Consider the following 19,300-nt stretch of genomic DNA (forward strand, 5'->3'; position numbering starts at 1 on the left):
GTTTGAGGATACCAACCTGTACGCGATCCACGCCAAGCGTGTCACCATCATGCTGAAGTACATCCAGCTGGCTCGTCGTATCCGTGACGAAGGCGCTTAAATTGCATTGAAGCACAATTTCAAACAACAACCCTTTACAGGGCCACAATTGAATAAATAATATTTAGTTATCAATTGTAATTTCGAATGATAAGCTTTCAACGGAGATAAATGGCAAACAAAGTTGTATCTAGGTTCTCATCGCTAGGGTCGGGCGGCGGTAGCATTTTTGCAGTCTTCTCTGTGTGTGTATTTCGATTCAATCAACAATTTCTTACCAAATCAAAACGTCAACAAAGCTGTTGCTGATAAGTTTTGGCTCTTTGTTCGCCAAGTTGATACTGATCGCTCTAGCATGCGACGACGACAACGGCATCATTCAATCATCACTAATTGCGAGGCAAACCGTGATGGATTCTTCATTCAAGTGCCGTTCGCGATTTACCTGACCGCACGCGCACAATGGGAATTTTATTTCTTGACACTGTGATTCTCGAGAAGCATTATTTAGCCGTGATAAATGATTGCATGCAAATTACTGACCAAAATCTGAATCAATCACATCCAATCACCAGTAATGTCGCTCTTCACGGTGGAAAATTCTCACAACTCTTTCAAAATGAAATGGTCGTCCTGAAAAGGACGGTTGGGGCTAGTCACCGTCGATCGAACTGGGTTGTCAATCCATTGTTATACAGAAACACACCAAAAGATTACCGAAGACGATTAAATCGAAATGCAGTCGGTAATTTTGTGCTTCGTTGTTTTCGTTGGTTTGCTCACTCCTCCGACGGCAATTTTCAAGGTTTCTAGACGAGTTCTCCACGAATTTGATGGTGTAGCTGGATGCCCATGGCCATGATGAGCGATTTCACGGAACCTGCAGCATTTAGCTTGGGTTGGGAATAAACAAGAGCAGAAGCAGCGGCAGCGACGAATGTGTAAAATTTATTCCGATAGGAGTCCTTCTCCAATTGCTGGTCGACGATTGACTGATGTGCGCGGGGCTCATTGAATCTTGGTTGGCTTCGACTGAACACGATAGAATAAAGAGGAGTAAGAAGAAGACCGAAAGGGGCGTTTCCCTTTGCATGACGAAAGTGGCTAAGATATCGAGCAGTGATGTCTGTGCTAGGAATACACAAGAAAAATGTGCTTTTCTATGGAAAATAAGACTTGCCTTGATATTTATCGATTTTTTTCAATAGTTTATTCATGAAAATCAATAGTTTTAATTATACGAGTCGATTCGTAGAAAAATTTCTAATATTCAATGGTTAGCTGTTGATAATCAATAATTTTCTTTTGTATGAAGGAAAATTTCTGATCCATGGGTGCCAAAATGATGAAAATTGTTCAATGAGAATTTCTTTTCAGAAGCATTCTAAATATGTCGCAATTTTGTTACATATGTTCTCATAAAATATGGCAAGTCTAAAAAGCTGTTGGAAATGCCACTCTATTTTACCATCGTTGTGAAATGTTGTGACGGCACTGCAGCAGCCTCCGCGAATACAGTATCAAATTGTCATGCCATCAATTATTCATGACAAATTAAATTTTGTATGAAGCTGTGAGATTGATTGAGGAATATAAGATGTAATAAGGTCGAAAATATTATTCTTTCAACTCTTTTCAACATATTTGATGGCCCTAAAAAGCGCCGATTTGCTTATACGACGAACCATCTAAATGATGTGACGTGGATGGCGCACAAGAGCAACGGGTTGTTGATTACCGGGCATAAGTCGAAATCTGCGAATGATGCTCACTCTTAAAATCTTGAGCGATTTCACAAGTCCGACGCTCGATTAGGAGCAGCTCCTCAGATCAGCAACTCAGAGGGCCTGTGGTATTTCGTTCCTAGCGGGCTTGCTTCTTAACCACCGATGCTTAATTCAAAGTCGAAATCTGCAAGCGCGGATAAATTGGGTACTAAAATTTTTAATGAAATCTTGTTTTTATTTAATAACACGAAAAAGCATGTTACTGTAACTACTTTAGCAATTTTTCCCGCTCAAATAATGGCTATATCATGTTTAAACTTTAATTTTAAAATTTGGTCCATAAATGAACCTTGACACTTAAGATCATGTTTGACGTTCGCTTAGTCGACAAAAACACCACAGGGGTTTTTACCCATTAAAGGGTATTTGCAAACGACCGTGTAAATGGGTGAAAAAACAGTTATTGTTACAAACCGCGGCGAAGGGCACCGTTCTTTCAGCAGGACAAATCAATCACAGCGGTGTTTATCTATCCAATGCTATAAAGCTAAATTTTATTGTTAATATTAAATATATTAAGGGTATTCACTTAACAGCGTGAAGCGCTGCGTAAGTCATACCAAAGACATACTAAATCGATTATCTTAAATATTTCATCACGTTGTGTAAACTGACAGTGAAACATTTCGGGATGATCAAATTCAACAGTAAATCAATCCAAGAACGCTTTGGTAATCTGACAAAGCGAGAACAGAAAATTCATTTCAAAATTTCGATAATCAGCAGGACACAAATCGAAATTGAAGAAGTTTCTGATTTACACAGCTAATAAGAGCCTATCTGAAATAATGTGCCCTAATGGTGGCAGGATTGAATATCTAGATCTTGGGCGAGGACTTTTACAATCGGTTCATCGGCATTGGAAAAGTGAAATAGGGTCCTAAAGACCTGTCCCAATTCTAGTGCCAAACGCTTAAGTTTAGGCCAAAAACACATGTTTACTCAATTTTCTAATGTTTTCCGTTGGTTTAAGCTCAAAAATTTTTTTTTTAGATTTTGTCACATCCTTTGGCTTAAACTCAAATATTGGGTGTATTTTGTTTTCCGTGTTCCTTACGATATGTCAGATAGGAACAACCCCAGTGGTCGAATTAAAACCCCTGTGGTGTTTTTGTCGACTAAGCGAACGTCAAACATGATCAAAAGTGTCAAGTTTCATTAAAGGACCAAATTTTTAAATTAAAGTTTAAACATGATATAGCCATTATTTGAGCGGGAAAAATTGCTAAAGTAGTTACAGTAACATGCTCTTTCGTGTTATTAAATAAAAACAAGATTTCATTAAAAATTTTAGGACCCAATTCTCGCATAACTTCTGATCTCGCCCTAAAAGCCATTGGTAACCATGTGTGTAACTCGTTGTTTCTGAGCATTTGAATGAATTTTCATGTTATTTAATAACGCTATGGGGAAGAAAGGATCAACATCTACCAGCCCGTGATGTTGGTTTGGATGCTATTTCTTTCATTTGCTCAGAAACAACGAGCTACGCTCGTGGTTACCAATGGCTTTTAGGGCGTTATCTCAGAGTATGCAAGAAATATTTTCTATGACGATCTCCAGGAGTAACCATGTCTTTTATTTCATATCAAGGGGCAGCCTATAAAACACGTCGAATTATTTTGATTTCCAGTAAGCGAATTCCGGTACGTATTTTCTTCGGAGGAAAGAAATTGTTTTCTCTTCGAAGAAATTGTTCGCCGGAATTCACCTACAGACCTGCCCATCTGCCCTTGTGGTTTTTTGTTCACAAAACAATTTCAAAAAATTGTATGAACCGTGGTCTTAAGTTTTTGTATGAACTCCAGTGGTCTGGGATAGTTTCAAATCAAACTTAAATATTCTTCTTTGCAAATCATGCGAGACACCAGTTATTCTTTCAAAGGGATTTTTCAAGAAAAAGTAAGAAATTGTTTCCGAGATACGACCGCCAAGTTGACGTTGGATAACGTTAGCTTCTTCTATTTTTCCTGATTTTGGACCGTCACGAACTTATGGAAGATTTCTAGGTACTGACAAAAAATCTAATCAATTTTCAAATTATTTGTTGCATGTCAATTCTGATCTATTATGGACATTGAGTGTTATTATTTGGTTGGTTCGGTTAACACTTCAACATCAATAGAACCGGTCGATGGAAGATGAAGCATGAGCGGTAACTTTTGCTCTCCAAATAAATATACCGGTTGAACGTTAGGTCCATTCATGATCCACTAAGATTGGTTGCTTTAGTGGATTCCGAAGCCAGTTTGAGGTTGAGGCTCTTGTCCATGAAGTCCGCTAACTCTGTGTACTCCTCTTTGCTCAAATCGATGTTGAAGTTACCTGTCACGATGATTGGCATGGTCTCCTTTTGATACTCCAAGAAGTTCCGCGCCATAAAGAACTTCTTCTGCTTCATTGTGGTATCCGGAGAAATGTAGAGGCAAACCAGTAGTGGCCGACAATTCATTATAGTGATCTCGGCAGCGCAAATATCACCATAATCATCTGACAAGCCCAGCTCCACAACATAACAGGTGCAGAGTTTTCGAATCTTGTGCGCCACAGCAATCGTTGTTGCTGGCGGTGAAATCGATCAGGACTTCTTGATTAAGGTCACGGGACGGTGTTTTGATCACTCTCTCCATTTGAAAAATTGATCTCAAGTACCACTCAATATATCGATGCGAAAAATGTATCACTAGCATTATATATATGTAGTGCACAACCCATTAAATTTTCAGTTTAATCGGTTCACCTAAACTAGAGATTTGCTTCTGCAAAGTTATGATGATAATTGTTAGAGTGAGACAAAAGATAGGGAAAATAACACGGTCTCCCGTGTCACCTTAAGACCAATCTGCGATTCCAGAGCGCGACCGTCATGGCCCTGCAGGAAGCGAGCGTGGCCTAACTGGTCGGTTTGTTTGAGGATACCAACCTGTACGCGATCCACGCCAAGCGTGTCACCATCATGCTGAAGTACATCCAGCTGGCTCGTCGTATCCGTGACGAAGGCGCTTAAATTGCATTGAAGCACAATTTCAAACAACAACCCTTTACAGGGCCACAATTGAATAAATAATATTTAGTTATCAATTGTAATTTCGAATGATAAGCTTTCAACGGAGATAAATGGCAAACAAAGTTGTATCTAGGTTCTCATCGCTAGGGTCGGGCGGCGGTAGCATTTTTGCAGTCTTCTCTGTGTGTGTATTTCGATTCAATCAACAATTTCTTACCAAATCAAAACGTCAACAAAGCTGTTGCTGATAAGTTTTGGCTCTTTGTTCGCCAAGTTGATACTGATCGCTCTAGCATGCGACGACGACAACGGCATCATTCAATCATCACTAATTGCGAGGCAAACCGTGATGGATTCTTCATTCAAGTGCCGTTCGCGATTTACCTGACCGCACGCGCACAATGGGAATTTTATTTCTTGACACTGTGATTCTCGAGAAGCATTATTTAGCCGTGATAAATGATTGCATGCAAATTACTGACCAAAATCTGAATCAATCACATCCAATCACCAGTAATGTCGCTCTTCACGGTGGAAAATTCTCACAACTCTTTCAAAATGAAATGGTCGTCCTGAAAAGGACGGTTGGGGCTAGTCACCGTCGATCGAACTGGGTTGTCAATCCATTGTTATACAGAAACACACCAAAAGATTACCGAAGACGATTAAATCGAAATGCAGTCGGTAATTTTGTGCTTCGTTGTTTTCGTTGGTTTGCTCACTCCTCCGACGGCAATTTTCAAGGTTTCTAGACGAGTTCTCCACGAATTTGATGGTGTAGCTGGATGCCCATGGCCATGATGAGCGATTTCACGGAACCTGCAGCATTTAGCTTGGGTTGGGAATAAACAAGAGCAGAAGCAGCGGCAGCGACGAATGTGTAAAATTTATTCCGATAGGAGTCCTTCTCCAATTGCTGGTCGACGATTGACTGATGTGCGCGGGGCTCATTGAATCTTGGTTGGCTTCGACTGAACACGATAGAATAAAGAGGAGTAAGAAGAAGACCGAAAGGGGCGTTTCCCTTTGCATGACGAAAGTGGCTAAGATATCGAGCAGTGATGTCTGTGCTAGGAATACACAAGAAAAATGTGCTTTTCTATGGAAAATAAGACTTGCCTTGATATTTATCGATTTTTTCAATAGTTTATTCATGAAAATCAATAGTTTTAATTATACGAGTCGATTCGTAGAAAAATTTCTAATATTCAATGGTTAGCTGTTGATAATCAATAATTTTCTTTTGTATGAAGGAAAATTTCTGATCCATGGGTGCCAAAATGATGAAAATTGTTCAATGAGAATTTCTTTTCAGAAGCATTCTAAATATGTCGCAATTTTGTTACATATGTTCTCATAAAATATGGCAAGTCTAAAAAGCTGTTGGAAATGCCACTCTATTTTACCATCGTTGTGAAATGTTGTGACGGCACTGCAGCAGCCTCCGCGAATACAGTATCAAATTGTCATGCCATCAATTATTCATGACAAATTAAATTTTGTATGAAGCTGTGAGATTGATTGAGGAATATAAGATGTAATAAGGTCGAAAATATTATTCTTTCAACTCTTTTCAACATATTTGATGGCCCTAAAAAGCGCCGATTTGCTTATACGACGAACCATCTAAATGATGTGACGTGGATGGCGCACAAGAGCAACGGGTTGTTGATTACCGGGCATAAGTCGAAATCTGCGAATGATGCTCACTCTTAAAATCTTGAGCGATTTCACAAGTCCGACGCTCGATTAGGAGCAGCTCCTCAGATCAGCAACTCAGAGGGCCTGTGGTATTTCGTTCCTAGCGGGCTTGCTTCTTAACCACCGATGCTTAATTCAAAGTCGAAATCTGCAAGCGCGGATAAATTGGGTACTAAAATTTTTAATGAAATCTTGTTTTTATTTAATAACACGAAAAAGCATGTTACTGTAACTACTTTAGCAATTTTTCCCGCTCAAATAATGGCTATATCATGTTTAAACTTTAATTTTAAAATTTGGTCCATAAATGAACCTTGACACTTAAGATCATGTTTGACGTTCGCTTAGTCGACAAAAACACCACAGGGGTTTTAGTTCGACCACTGGGGTTGTTGCTATCTGACATTTCGTAAGGGACACGGAAAACAAAATACACCCAAAATTTGCGTTAAAGCCAAAGGATGTGACAAAATCTAAAAAAAATGTTTTTGGGCTTAAACCAACGGAAAACATTATAAAATTGAGTAAACATGTGTTTTTGGCCTAAACTTAAGCGTTTGGCACTAAAATTGGGACAGGGCTTTAGGACCCCGGATAAAAACGTATCATTCAGTGAATGGAATAAACCATTAATGTACAATATAACGTATTGGATACAATACAGTGTATTGTAAATGAATGTCGAAGCAATATTATTCTTGTTTGGATATACAATTCAAAAACAATATAATCTATTGTAACAGAACATTGTATTGTTTTTAATTGGTTTTATACCTTACAATTTTGGTCAAATTACTATTTTCGCGTAAAACAACTGTTGCTTTTTTCTATGTAGCTTTGCTGAAAGAAATAAACAAAACAAGTTCAGAAAGCAAGAAATGTTGGGTGAAAAATATCCAAAAAGTAAAAATAAGTAGTTTTTTAGAAATCACTTGACATTAACTGTAACGACGTATGCAACCATGATACAGTTCGTTGAATTGTTTTTGTATTGTACAACAATACAAAAATTGCTAATCAAGACATTACATGAACATTATATCGTATTGTATTTTCAAAATGTTTGTATGAGAAAATATCTATATTTGTATTGTTACGATACTTAACCACCCATATATTGCAAAAATCTCATATACCATACAGTGAACTGTTCAAAACAATATATTATACTGTAATTGTATTGTCATTTTACATATACTGTATTGTATTTCCAATATATTGAATGGTACTGTTACAATACGTCATATAGTTTTTGTATTGTATTTTTTATCCGGGACCCTATTTGCGGCGGCGATGACGACGGCTTGGACGCTTTTCCGAGCGGCAGTAGTCCGCCGTCATCGCCGCCGCAAATCAATCTTGCGTCTTCCTCTTCCTACGACACAAATTGAACTGTGACGGTGGGAGCAAACGCAAAGCGAAAATGACTCTAATCAATAGTGTTCTCCATTTGAATCGACGCGTAGATAAATTTTCGATCGATTGATGTATAAATATTGAAAACCTATCGACAAATGGCTGAGTTATTAGCGGTCAAAACCTGACCATTTTTCGTTACATGCTCAATTTTTCGTTTTTTGAAATTGTACCCCCATATGTTGCCGAAGGACGTTATCCAACGTCAAAAACGATTTTGTGCCCATATTCAAACATCTTGTGAAATAAAAAATAAAATAAGTCATTGAACAGAGCTAATGTTTACTCAACATTTGCACCATTTAATTTTGTCGTGCAAACTGTCAAATCCGTCAAAATGTTTTTTTTTTTCAAAGCCACCGCACACACGCACACCAGCAAAAGCACACGCAACAAACGTACCACGCAAAGGAAAATCAAATCAAATTGGATCTCGCTTTCGAACCAGACGGTCGGTCAGTGGCAAAAGTGAGCGGAAGAAAAAAAAAAGTTTCTGGTTGTGGCGGATTCGGGAATCGGAACAAAACTGGGAAATCCTCCGGTCGAGCATCCGCGTGACCGTCGTCGTGTTATCCCCTTGTGGTGCTGCAATCCGAGTTTTCTCCGTGTAGTGATTATTCCTTTTGCTGGGGTGGAAATTCGTTGAAAAAGGCTCACAGTCATCGAGGAAGAGAGAGGAAAAAAAATGTAAGTGTAGACGCGTCTCATTGGTGGTTATTCCCGATCCTGATCGAAGCCGAAAAGTGAAAAAAGATTCCGATTTCCGGGAATGGTGTTTTTCGATTGGTATTTTGTGGTGGCAAATCGGTGACGAATTTGGTTGTTTAGCGATTGCGGAGTTCCGGAGGAAGATCAATTGGTGGAACTATCGGCAGGAACGGCAGGATTTTACAGTGGATACAATAAATTGACGGTAGGAGAGAGAGCCAGGGAGGCAAAACGGGAGAAGAGGTCAACCGGATCAAAAGCGACGACTGATGAAAGACAACGCCTCCCTGGATGCTCGTTTTGAATATTATTTCAGGTTTATGGTTGAAAATGTTATGCACCAATATTTTAATAGTCATTGGGGTTTCAACTTTCGGTGCTTAATTTCTAAGGAGGGTTTCGGAATGTTCCGAATGGAAGGGGTCTCGGGAATAATTCTGGTTCAAAAAAAAAAAAAAAACTAGAAAGTGCATTGTGCCGAGGGGCTTCTGAATGGTGGTCTATGCATCAGAATCGGACTGATAGTAGATCTACAGTCATCCCACAGTTATGAATCAACTTAACATAGAATAGGGTAGGTGTACCAGTTATGGCCAAAGTGTACTCCCATTTGAAAATCAAACCAATTGATGCATTTTAAGGAAATGTCTTCTTCTGTCTGGCGTTACATCTCAACTGGGACAGACCCTGCTTCTCAGCTTAGTGTTATACTCGTATACGAGTCATTCGCCAAAAGATTTCCAAATGTATGTGCACATTGAACAGTAAACGTTTATTGATACAAACATACACGTGACAAAGATCCGTAGCAAAATCTCCCTAAAACTTCCATTAATTTTAACGATTATTCTAATACAATTTTTTCAAGTATATCCTTCGATGTTTTTCGAGGAATTCATCCTGAAAATCTTGCAGGATAGCATTCAGGGATTCCATTGATTTTTTTTCAATCGTTATCTTAGAAATACATTAAAACTTCCATAGGGGGGAAACGTGGCGTAGTTGGCTACACGTTCGCTTTATAAGCGGATGGTCATGGGTTTGATTCCCAGCCCTCTCAACAAAAAAACTTCGTCAGTCCGCGCAAGAACAACACGAACCCATCCGTCCAACATCACGGTCGTATGAAAGCGGACTGACATCTGACATTCTCTGAGTGAATGCTCAACTGCACCTGGATTAACACGGCAATCGACGAAAACGGCTATGAACAAATGGACCTCTCTTGGACAGAGAAAGCATCCCTGCGTGCTATTCTACCTGCGAAAAGTAGAGAGCGCAAAGAGACAGCGTAGCATCCAGTGTTGCCACATTTATATCTGTACCGTAGGCTCAAAAATCTTTTTTATCTGTACCAGAGATTCTGAAAATCTGTACCCAAAATCTGTACCACACACAACATTAATTGTTGAAAGAAACTTTAATCCTAATTTATTTGGAAATCTAACACAGTTTTTATTGAAATAAATTCACTCCTTATATGTTAAATTCTATGGAAATAGTATTATTCAATAATAGTTTCGTGGAAATTAGTTTCAAATTTCAAGCATTTTTTGGATTTTGTGTTACAAAAATCGCCAATTCCAAAAATCTGCACCAATCTGTACTTTTCAGTGAAAATCTGTAATCTGTACCGTACAGAATCTGTACCAGAAACTATTCGAAAATCTGTACCTTTCCAGATAAATCTGTACTTGTGGCAACATTGGTAGCATCAGATCTAAAAAATAGAATAAGTAATAAAATAGTGTGAATTTAGGCGTTGTGCTCTAGTACAACATTTCAATCGATCCTCGCTAAAGTGATGCCCAATGGCGAAATGAGCTTCCAATTAGAATATAAGTACATCGAGAATAAAAAAAAAATAAAACTTCCTTAAGAATCCGGGATCCCTTTCGGAAATTCTTGCAGGGCTTCATCAGGAATTTCAACAGAAGTTTATAAGAGACTACTTTAGAAATAACGCTTGGAGGAATTTCTTCAATAATACCAAAAGATTTCGCTCTATAAATCCCTGGAGATATCCTTGGAAGAATTCCTGTATAAACACTCTAAGGACTTGCTTGGCAAATTCCGATTTTAGGAGAAAACCCAAAGAAATGAACAAAAAATAATTCTTAATGGTATTTTCAAAGTTATTTATTTGGGAATATTAAAGATATCTTAAACGACAAGAAAGAAAATCCTCATAAATTCATGGAGGTGTCTCTGGATAAATTACTAGTTGAATTCTTGAAGATGTCCTTAACGAAAATCTTAGGAAAAATCGATGAAAGAATCACTGCATGAATTTTTGGAGAATTTAAGACCTTCTTGGGTAAAAATCATTGGGAAAATTCCTGTCGGAATCTCTGGGGTGATTTCAAGGGTTATCTTTAAAAAAAATCAGGTTGAATTCATGGAAGGAGGAATTCAATAGGAAGATCGTGACAATAGAAAACAAGTTTTGTTCAGTGTTCAACATCAAATTGTTAATTTTACGAAGCCAAGAATTTATCGTCAACAGCTTTCAAATTTTAACTTTTATTTCCAGAGAAATTTAAATGAATGTCTAATAAGTGAGACTATCAAAATATTTTGTTAAATATATGTGAAAGATGTTATTGTCGAAAATTCTTTTCAAAATGATGTTCTCGTCAAAGATCTTAGACGTTTCTTAGAAAATCGAAAAAAAAACGACGAAGAAGAGAGTGCCGAAAAACTTTTCAAAAGTATTGCGCTCTGTTATATTTAGAATTACGTCTGAAACTCTCCAAGGATCTTGAAAGAACATGCAGAGCACTATTAGAGGAGCCCACCATATATCTTGATTGCACTTCGTAGAAATATTTTCAGAAAAACTGACACAAATTGGTCAGTGTTTAATCAGACAGGACCAAGTGTTTTTTACTGATTTCAGTTAACGTACCCCAAGCATTCGAAAAAAAAAACAAAATGTTTCCATTGTTTACCGTAATATTGAAACTTATCTATTTGACGAAACATCTGTGTCAAAATTACATTGTAAAGATCAGAATTATTTGAGCTTTCGATTAACCCGTATAGGCCTGAGTGAAAGCAAACATACTAAAACTCTTACCGCTCAGCGAATTCTTAATGGATTCAAATGATTTTTTGTCAGAATATTGGCACACATATCTAGTTTCTAGAAGTGGCCAGAGGAACTCGGTAATATTCCTGTTGCCGGAGTTATTTCGGTGGGTCACTGGGTCAGGTCGGGTGAAAAGGGTAATGTGCGTTTTTGCCCCTGGAGGTAGGCAAATTTCAAGTCACATATAATTTCTGGAATCAGCTATAATGTGGCCACTATATAACGTAATTTTCAGAAAATTGCATCAGTGTAAACCTTTTGAGAAACGATTGAATTGGATAACTATAAGTTTTGCATTTGATTGATCCTACATTTGACCATTTTCGGGTCCCGGGACGCCCCAAACTTTCTATAAAGTGTCAATTTGAATCCGAACATCTGTGCCAAGCTTATGGGAACGCATTTTAGTGCAAAATTATGTTTGGTTTCTACTTTACGAGAAATGAAACGGTTTAATATCCAACAAATCTATAGTCGGTTCTTCCGGGCATTACGTCGGAATGGCCACATCCGGTATATTTTAAACGGTGCAAAACTCTTCATTTATAATGTTGAACATCAGATCTTAAAGATTTATGCAAATAAAATAATTGTGATAATAAATAAGTAAAGGTAACTTGGCATGTCCCAAGAAATAGATCTTTTTTACCCGACTTGACCCAGTGACCCACTGGAATAAATCCGGCCACAGTAATATTTCCGAGTTCCTCTGGCCACTTCTAGAAACTAGAGATGTGGGCCAGTAAACTAACTAGAAATTATTTGAATCCTCTAAGAATTCGCTGAGCGGTGAGGGTTTTAGTATTTTTGCTTTCACTCAGGCCTATACGGGTTAATCTTTGCGAGGCCCATGGTGTCGACTCAATTTTAAATATAAAATTCCCTGACTTTCCTAGAACTTCCAGTCCTTTTCCAGAAAAAAATCCAGATTACTGAATTGGTTGATTTCAATCAAACACGAAATAAAGACTTAGTAAGCGGGCTTAGTATACTCAGGTACCACTTCTAGTATTACACATTTGATCCCTTGGAACTACAAAAGTTACCCAAGTGACATCGCAGAGGTCGTTTGAATAAACTTACTGAGCAAAAGTTTCCAATTTACTCAAAAACACTTGTGAGATAATTTTCTAGCGCGATTTTGAAGCTAGTATGATTAGCACCTGAGTTTTCTTTTGAGCTTGAGCTTGATCTTGATTGGCCGCCCGTGGATGCTACTCCAGTATCGCCAGATCAGCTGCACTTACACAAGGAACCAACCGAATGACTGCTTGGGACTAACAGGCATCCTCAGTGTATAAGAAATGCTGGTGATCTTCTATTTTTAGGGCGACAATGGTGCCTGCCACGTCAGAATGCAGACCAATATGGGGAAGGGGGAGGACATAATGTTGCACTTATACTGGCCCACTGTAGACCGTGGAGTCCGACTGCATCTACGCCAGCTCATGCGGAAGTGTATGGATTGGGGGAAAGGCATGGCAGAGAGGTTTGCTTTTGTGGTTAGCAGACTGCCTATGTATCAGGCGTAAGGAAAGGCATGCGCGTGGAAGAATGGAAGCGTTAGGTAGACGGTTTCTTGTCCGTCTCTGGTTCTAGCGTTTGCTATGAACGAATAGTTTGAGTGTGATAGATTTAGAATGGAAGAGAGAAGCAAATGAGAGATATACGACTAAAAAGTACGAGGAAAGAGACGGGCCTGGGATTGAACCCATGATCTTCTGCTTATGAAGCAGAATCGGTAGCCATCAGACCACAAATCCCGTCTTAGCACCTGAGTTTTCTTTTAAAGTTTGAAAATTCGCATGAAAAAAGGATTCTTATTCCTCTAATGATAAGTTGTCTGATGAATCTCTTAAATTTGTCGTACCTCCAGCAAAGCTCTGAGGAACTGCTCCAAGAATACCATAATGAATTCTTCTATGAGTATATTCAAAAAATCTCAAAATTTCAATGTATCATAGAAAAAATTCTTTAGAACCGTTTTTTTTTAATTTCTGCTTTCTAGAAATTTTCTGGATTCATAATAATAAATGCGATGGAAAATGTAAGTCATTAGGCTTAGGTCAATTTATATTAATAAAATTGAAAAAATCTAATACAAACGTCGTGTTTGTTAATTTGAAAATGAGGATATTTGCCACTTCCCATAACCTATAATTGTACAAACCTCGATATCAGCCTAGTTGGGATCACGTGCCTAACTAATTAATGTGTACCCACCTATCGAATAAAATATGACTGCTTCAAATATATTAGAAAAGTCGTTCAGTTTTGAATATTCTTGATTAAGTCATTGCTGAACAGAATATGGAATTACACATTCAATTAGCATTAGTTATGTTGTTGCTGGACACAACTGAAGAAAGATTAATCTGTATACATTTATTTTGCTTCCCCATTTTTGGTTCAATGCAGACGAGGCGTCGGCTATCCAAATGACGAAGAAAGGAAGACTTCCGGCTTGCTTCCTGCAGGCACATTCTTTTGTCTCCTTGACAAAGGCCCCGTCGTCGGCCGTCACTCAAAATCTGTGATGATTCAATGCATAAACAGATAATTGGTTTTGCTGTGCATGTCCGTTTTGTTATTATCGGAAATGCCTTCAACGTGCGAGTTGTCGTTTGTTATAGTTTTATGTTATAATCTTCTTCTTTTGAAGATTGCGTCTGAGAAATGGCTTACTTCTCAGTTCAGTGTTTAAGGTGAAACATATCAGAATCCAAAGATGGCCACCACAATGGCCGACTTGTGCCCCTACTCACGTTTTCAAGGGCACTAAACTGGAGAAATAGTTGGTAAACGTTTCTGATCTTCTTATTTTAAGCTTTCTGCTAGTGCAGAAAGCCTAAATAAAAATGACACTGTTGTTGGATGCTTTCTTCACAAGATTTGTGCCTTTGAAGTTTTAGTGCAATCTTAGAAATTAATTCCAAACGGTTTCACCTTAAATAGCACTATAAAAGCTGTTAAATTGTATTAACGAGCGAACAATTTTTTTTTATTAGTATCATTCTAAACATTACATTCATTTCTTATATCTAGGTGTTCTATGTTATTAGACTACACTATCATCCTAATTTGGTAAAACAAATTTAAGATTTTATTAACATTTTGTTAACAACATATTACATTTCATTTGCCGTAGCAGTTCAGATTTTTTACAGGTGAGTTGATTTCACCTGCTTATAAGAGAAAAAAACGCTTTGAATATACTAACCTAACTTAACCTAAACATATAACGCATTAATCGTGGCAATAGAATATTGTAACGATTTTTGCCTGAAATTATTAATTATTTATGCTTTTTTGTTTTTGTATTTTTGTATCGTTTGGCCAGATAGTCGTAGCGGTAAACGCGCAGCTATTCGGCAAGACCAAGATGAGGGTCATGGGTTCAAATCTCACTGGTTGAGGATCCTCTCGTTGAAGGAAATTTTCTCGACTTCCCAGGGAATAAAGTATCTTCGTACCTGCCAAACGATATGCCCTTGCAAAAGTGGTCAAACGGCGAAGAAAGCTCTCAGGTAATAACTGTGGAAATGCTCAAAAGAAGCTGAGAAGCAGATTCTGTCTCAGAAGAAAAAGTACCAAGTGGTTAAAAATGTACCAAACACACGGAAAGATATTCAGGTAGAAAAGAAAATGGCAAACTAATGACAAGTTTTGGCAGTAGAAAAAAATGCAGGAGGGCAAATTTTGATATTGGTTTGCTTAAAATAAGTATGTAGAAAACTGTTATAATCTTATTTTGTTATTCGGGTCGGAAAAAGTTGTCCAAGAAATTCTTCAACCTATCTGTCGAAATAGCAATTCTCGCGTAACTTTTCAAAAAGACCTCTGAAACTATGACAGATTCTATGCTCACTCGCTCTAATCTAATATCTTGGGAAATTCTTCACTATAAATCGAAACACAATGTCCTTGGCTAGCGTTTCATGCAAAAAAACGAAACAGAAGAGGTTAATGTGAGCCAGTTATTGATTAAAGAGAAAGTAAACAAAGAGAGTCTCTCAATGCTAAGTAGGTCCTCTAGAAAAGTTACGCGAGAATCGTAAATTCTCAAATTGATAACGAACAGATGGATCGCACCGCATCGCTAATCGACTTCATTTCTCTTTAAAAAAGAAAAACAAAGCCACGAACACTCACTATCAGAGAAAGGGAAAGCAACTTAGCGTGGGGTTGAGCAAGTGCGTGCTTTGTGTGACCCCGACTACGAATGAGTCGGTTAACCATCACTGCTGTGCTGGTTGGTACAAGACTTGGCCCATTATGTGAATCGTATAAATTCAACTACACACGCTACATGGAACCATCGTTGTTATTGTTATTGTTGCTGCCTCCAACAACACCCCCAACTATTTCCCTCTCCTTCTTCCAGTTGCGAATCCGCAACTCCCACCACTACAATGTTGAATGTGCGTTTGCTTTCGTTTGAAAGTGTAGCATGGGTATTGGAGTGGAGCTCCGAATCGAGCTCCGCTGTTGATGATGATTGTTCAGCGACGATAAGCCACTCGTTGAGGTTCACAAAAGCTCGCGAAATGAGAAATTTTACGGTTCACTCATTAGTGAGGGGTTTCGGGGGAGTCGTTTTGGATTTGTACAATTTGACACTGAAGATATTATCGAAGCGCTGGCGAAGTAGGCTGAGAAGGGTTATGAAAAGCATCAGACATCTACAAAAAAAGACTGAATCAAACCAGAATCTGTGCAGGATTTGAATATAAAATTGTGCCGAAAAGCAAGCATTGTTACTGAACAACTAAAGCTACAGATAAAATTATTTAGAATCGCCTATATTATAAGATTATAAAACATATCGCATGACAAACTATCTATGCCTTTATAAGGTTCCGACGGCTCCTGAAATGTCAAATGAATTGTTCTCGTCTAGTATTGATTCGATCACCCCTAACCCGATCAACCAGTCCAACGATGACGATCGCCAACGGTTTAAAACGAATCGATATCGATCGCTATCGAACATTACTGACTGGTTGATTGGGAAGGACGTCATAGAAGAATTTCTACTATGCGGGCTTACAACTTAATTATTTCTCGCGTAACTTTTCAAAAATACATAAATGCATATCTAACATTGAGAAACTCTCTTTGTTTACTTTCTCTTTAATCAATAGCTGGTCCACATTAACCTTTTCTGTTGCGTTTTTTTTGTATGAAACGCTAGCCAAGGACATTAGCTTTTGATCTATGGAGAAAACTTCCCAAAAGCTTTAGTATTGGACTGTTATAATCGAAAAAGAGCAAACGAGGAAAAAATCTCTGTACACAGTACAGAGCTGATAGCATGCCTCTTTTTAGAGATTTATTCTCTATTTTAATGCAAGTCTACAAAGTCTATTTTTTAACGGAAGGTCTTTTAAGCTTCTATTTCAACCAAAATGGTCTTTTAAGTCGCTATTTTCTTTATTCTGCTTGCAGTGAATCCTATAGAACTCATTAAATTCTTGAACCATCAGAGATTATTACGCGACTATTCCACAGGTTCTTCAAGAATTTCATCTGCGATTTCTAAACGAAAAGCTCCAGGACTTTTGCTAGTGATTTCTTCGGAGATTTTTTCTAGCAAACTTCCAGAGACTCTTCTACAGATCCCTTCGGAAACTTTTCTTATACTTCTTCCACCAATTCTCCCAGAAATACTTCCATCGGTGTTTCAAGGGATGATTAAAGGATTTTGCTTCCGAATATCCTTAAGCACTCTACCTAGGGGCGGGACAGCTTTTGCTTTTGAGCAAACTCTTGAGTAGTGACTCCTTCAAAAACATCAATAATTTCATCGAAGTTCTTCTGAAATTCCTTTAAATTTCCCACAATTTTCCTGAAAATTATTTTAAAATTCGTAAAATTTTTTATAGAATTACTTCAGAAATTTTACAGGCATTAAATGAAATTTTCATCAACCTGATTTTATTGTAAATATATTTCTTACAGTATGGAAACCATGAAATTGTCTCTAGCAGGGTGTCTACTACCTGAAAAAACCTGGAAAACCTGGAATTATCAGGGAATTTTATTCAACCTGGAAAAAACCTGGAATTCTCAGGGAATTTCGATCACAATCAGGGAAATTATTTTGAGGCTGTAATTCATGGTAGAATATGGTCATGACAAAGGATTTTTGCGTAAAACCCCATAGCAACCATTATTTGCAAGAAAACTCTCTTCAATCGAAAAAAAATTCGGCTGCGCCGCTATCAAAATGCTATTTGAGCTGTTCAGTAAGGATACTTTTGAGTATGAAATTTTATCGACTTTCTAAAACATGATTTATGTTTTGAATATCTCAGTAGCATGTTTCTTATTAGAGAATTGGTATTTATTGTTATCCAAGTCTCTAAAAAGTCTCTATTTTTGATGGAAGGTCTCTGAAGTCTCTATTGTAACCAAAATGGTCTCTATAGTCTCTTCTTTCTTGCTTGCAGATGATTATGATGCAAAATTTCTTCCAATATTTCTCAGGAACAGCTTCTGGAATTAGCGTAGAGGTTTCTCCATGGATTTCATCTATAACATTATCAAGAACTAAAACAGGGTTCTCTCGGGAAATTCTTCAAGAAATTCTTCTTCTACAAATTCTTTCAGTAATTTTTCAAAGGATGTTTAAACTAATTTCTCCAGAATTTGCTTAAGGAAATCCTTGAGCACTTCAACGTAACTACCTACAGTATTTTTTTCAGATATTAGTTCGAACAATTTTCCAAAGATAATGCTAGGACGTCCTCCACTAACTTTTCAGATTCTATAGTCATTAATTTTAGATTAAGAGTTGTTGGTAAAATTCGTTCGAGGATTTTTTTCAAGAAACCCGACAAGAATTTCTACGCCATTTCATCTACGGTTATTCCAAAGAATTGCTCCTAAAATTTCTCGACGGGTTATCCGAGTGAATATATTAAAAACATTTCAAACAATTCCTTAAGGTGAAGATGAATCGAAGCCAAACCTCAAATTTTCAAGAGCACGGATCTGGAGAACCAAACAACCGTTTGAGCTGAAAACTTAATCGATTGGTCACCACCAGCGAGTGACCAATCGATTAAGTTTTCAGCTTAAACGGATGTTTGGTTCTCCAGATCCGTGCTTTTGAAAATTTGAGGTTTGGCTTCGATTTATCCTTCACCTTCTTTTTCTAAGCATTTTTCCAGCATTTTATCCGAGAATTAGTGGAAATCTTTCAAACTTTTTTCTATGAATTACTCAAAAAATTCCCATGGAATATTCAAAAGTTCATTCAAGGCTCTACACCAGTTAATAGGGGGAGATCCCCCAGTACCGGACAGCACCCAATACCGGACAAAGTCGAAACATTGAGAAATCATGGTCCAATCAAGATGGTGTATTAGTAGTAAAGGAAGCTATTATGGAGACTAATGTTTGCGTAGAATAACACATCCTTGAAATATGCATGCCTTCTTAAAAAAGTACAAAAGTTTGAAAATTTCAAAAAAATTTACGTGTTGCCTTAATGTTGAGCCTATTTAGTAATTATTTTGAATATGAAAAAATACTTTGGATCACGCA

At 37.7% G+C, this 19,300-nt stretch overlaps 1 protein-coding gene across 3 annotated transcripts in view; it reads left to right on the plus strand.

Moving 5' to 3' along the window:
• Positions 1-8,337: 8,337 nt before the first annotated feature.
• LOC5565190 (ras-related protein Ral-a) overlaps positions 8,338-19,300 on the plus strand; it is a 92,649-nt gene continuing 81,686 nt past the window's right edge. Inside the window, exon 1 of one of the 3 annotated variants that reach the window (XM_021839420.1) lies at positions 8,338-8,637. The gene's annotated coding sequence lies outside the window, so the exon portion shown is untranslated. Of the gene's footprint in view, positions 8,638-8,717; positions 8,737-19,300 lie in introns of those variants that run through there. The other 2 variants (XM_021839418.1, XM_021839419.1) reach the window with 2 other exon arrangements.

Source organism: Aedes aegypti, chromosome 1 (genome assembly GCF_002204515.2).
Source record: "Aedes aegypti strain LVP_AGWG chromosome 1, AaegL5.0 Primary Assembly, whole genome shotgun sequence".
Taxonomy (NCBI): domain Eukaryota; kingdom Metazoa; phylum Arthropoda; class Insecta; order Diptera; family Culicidae; genus Aedes; species Aedes aegypti.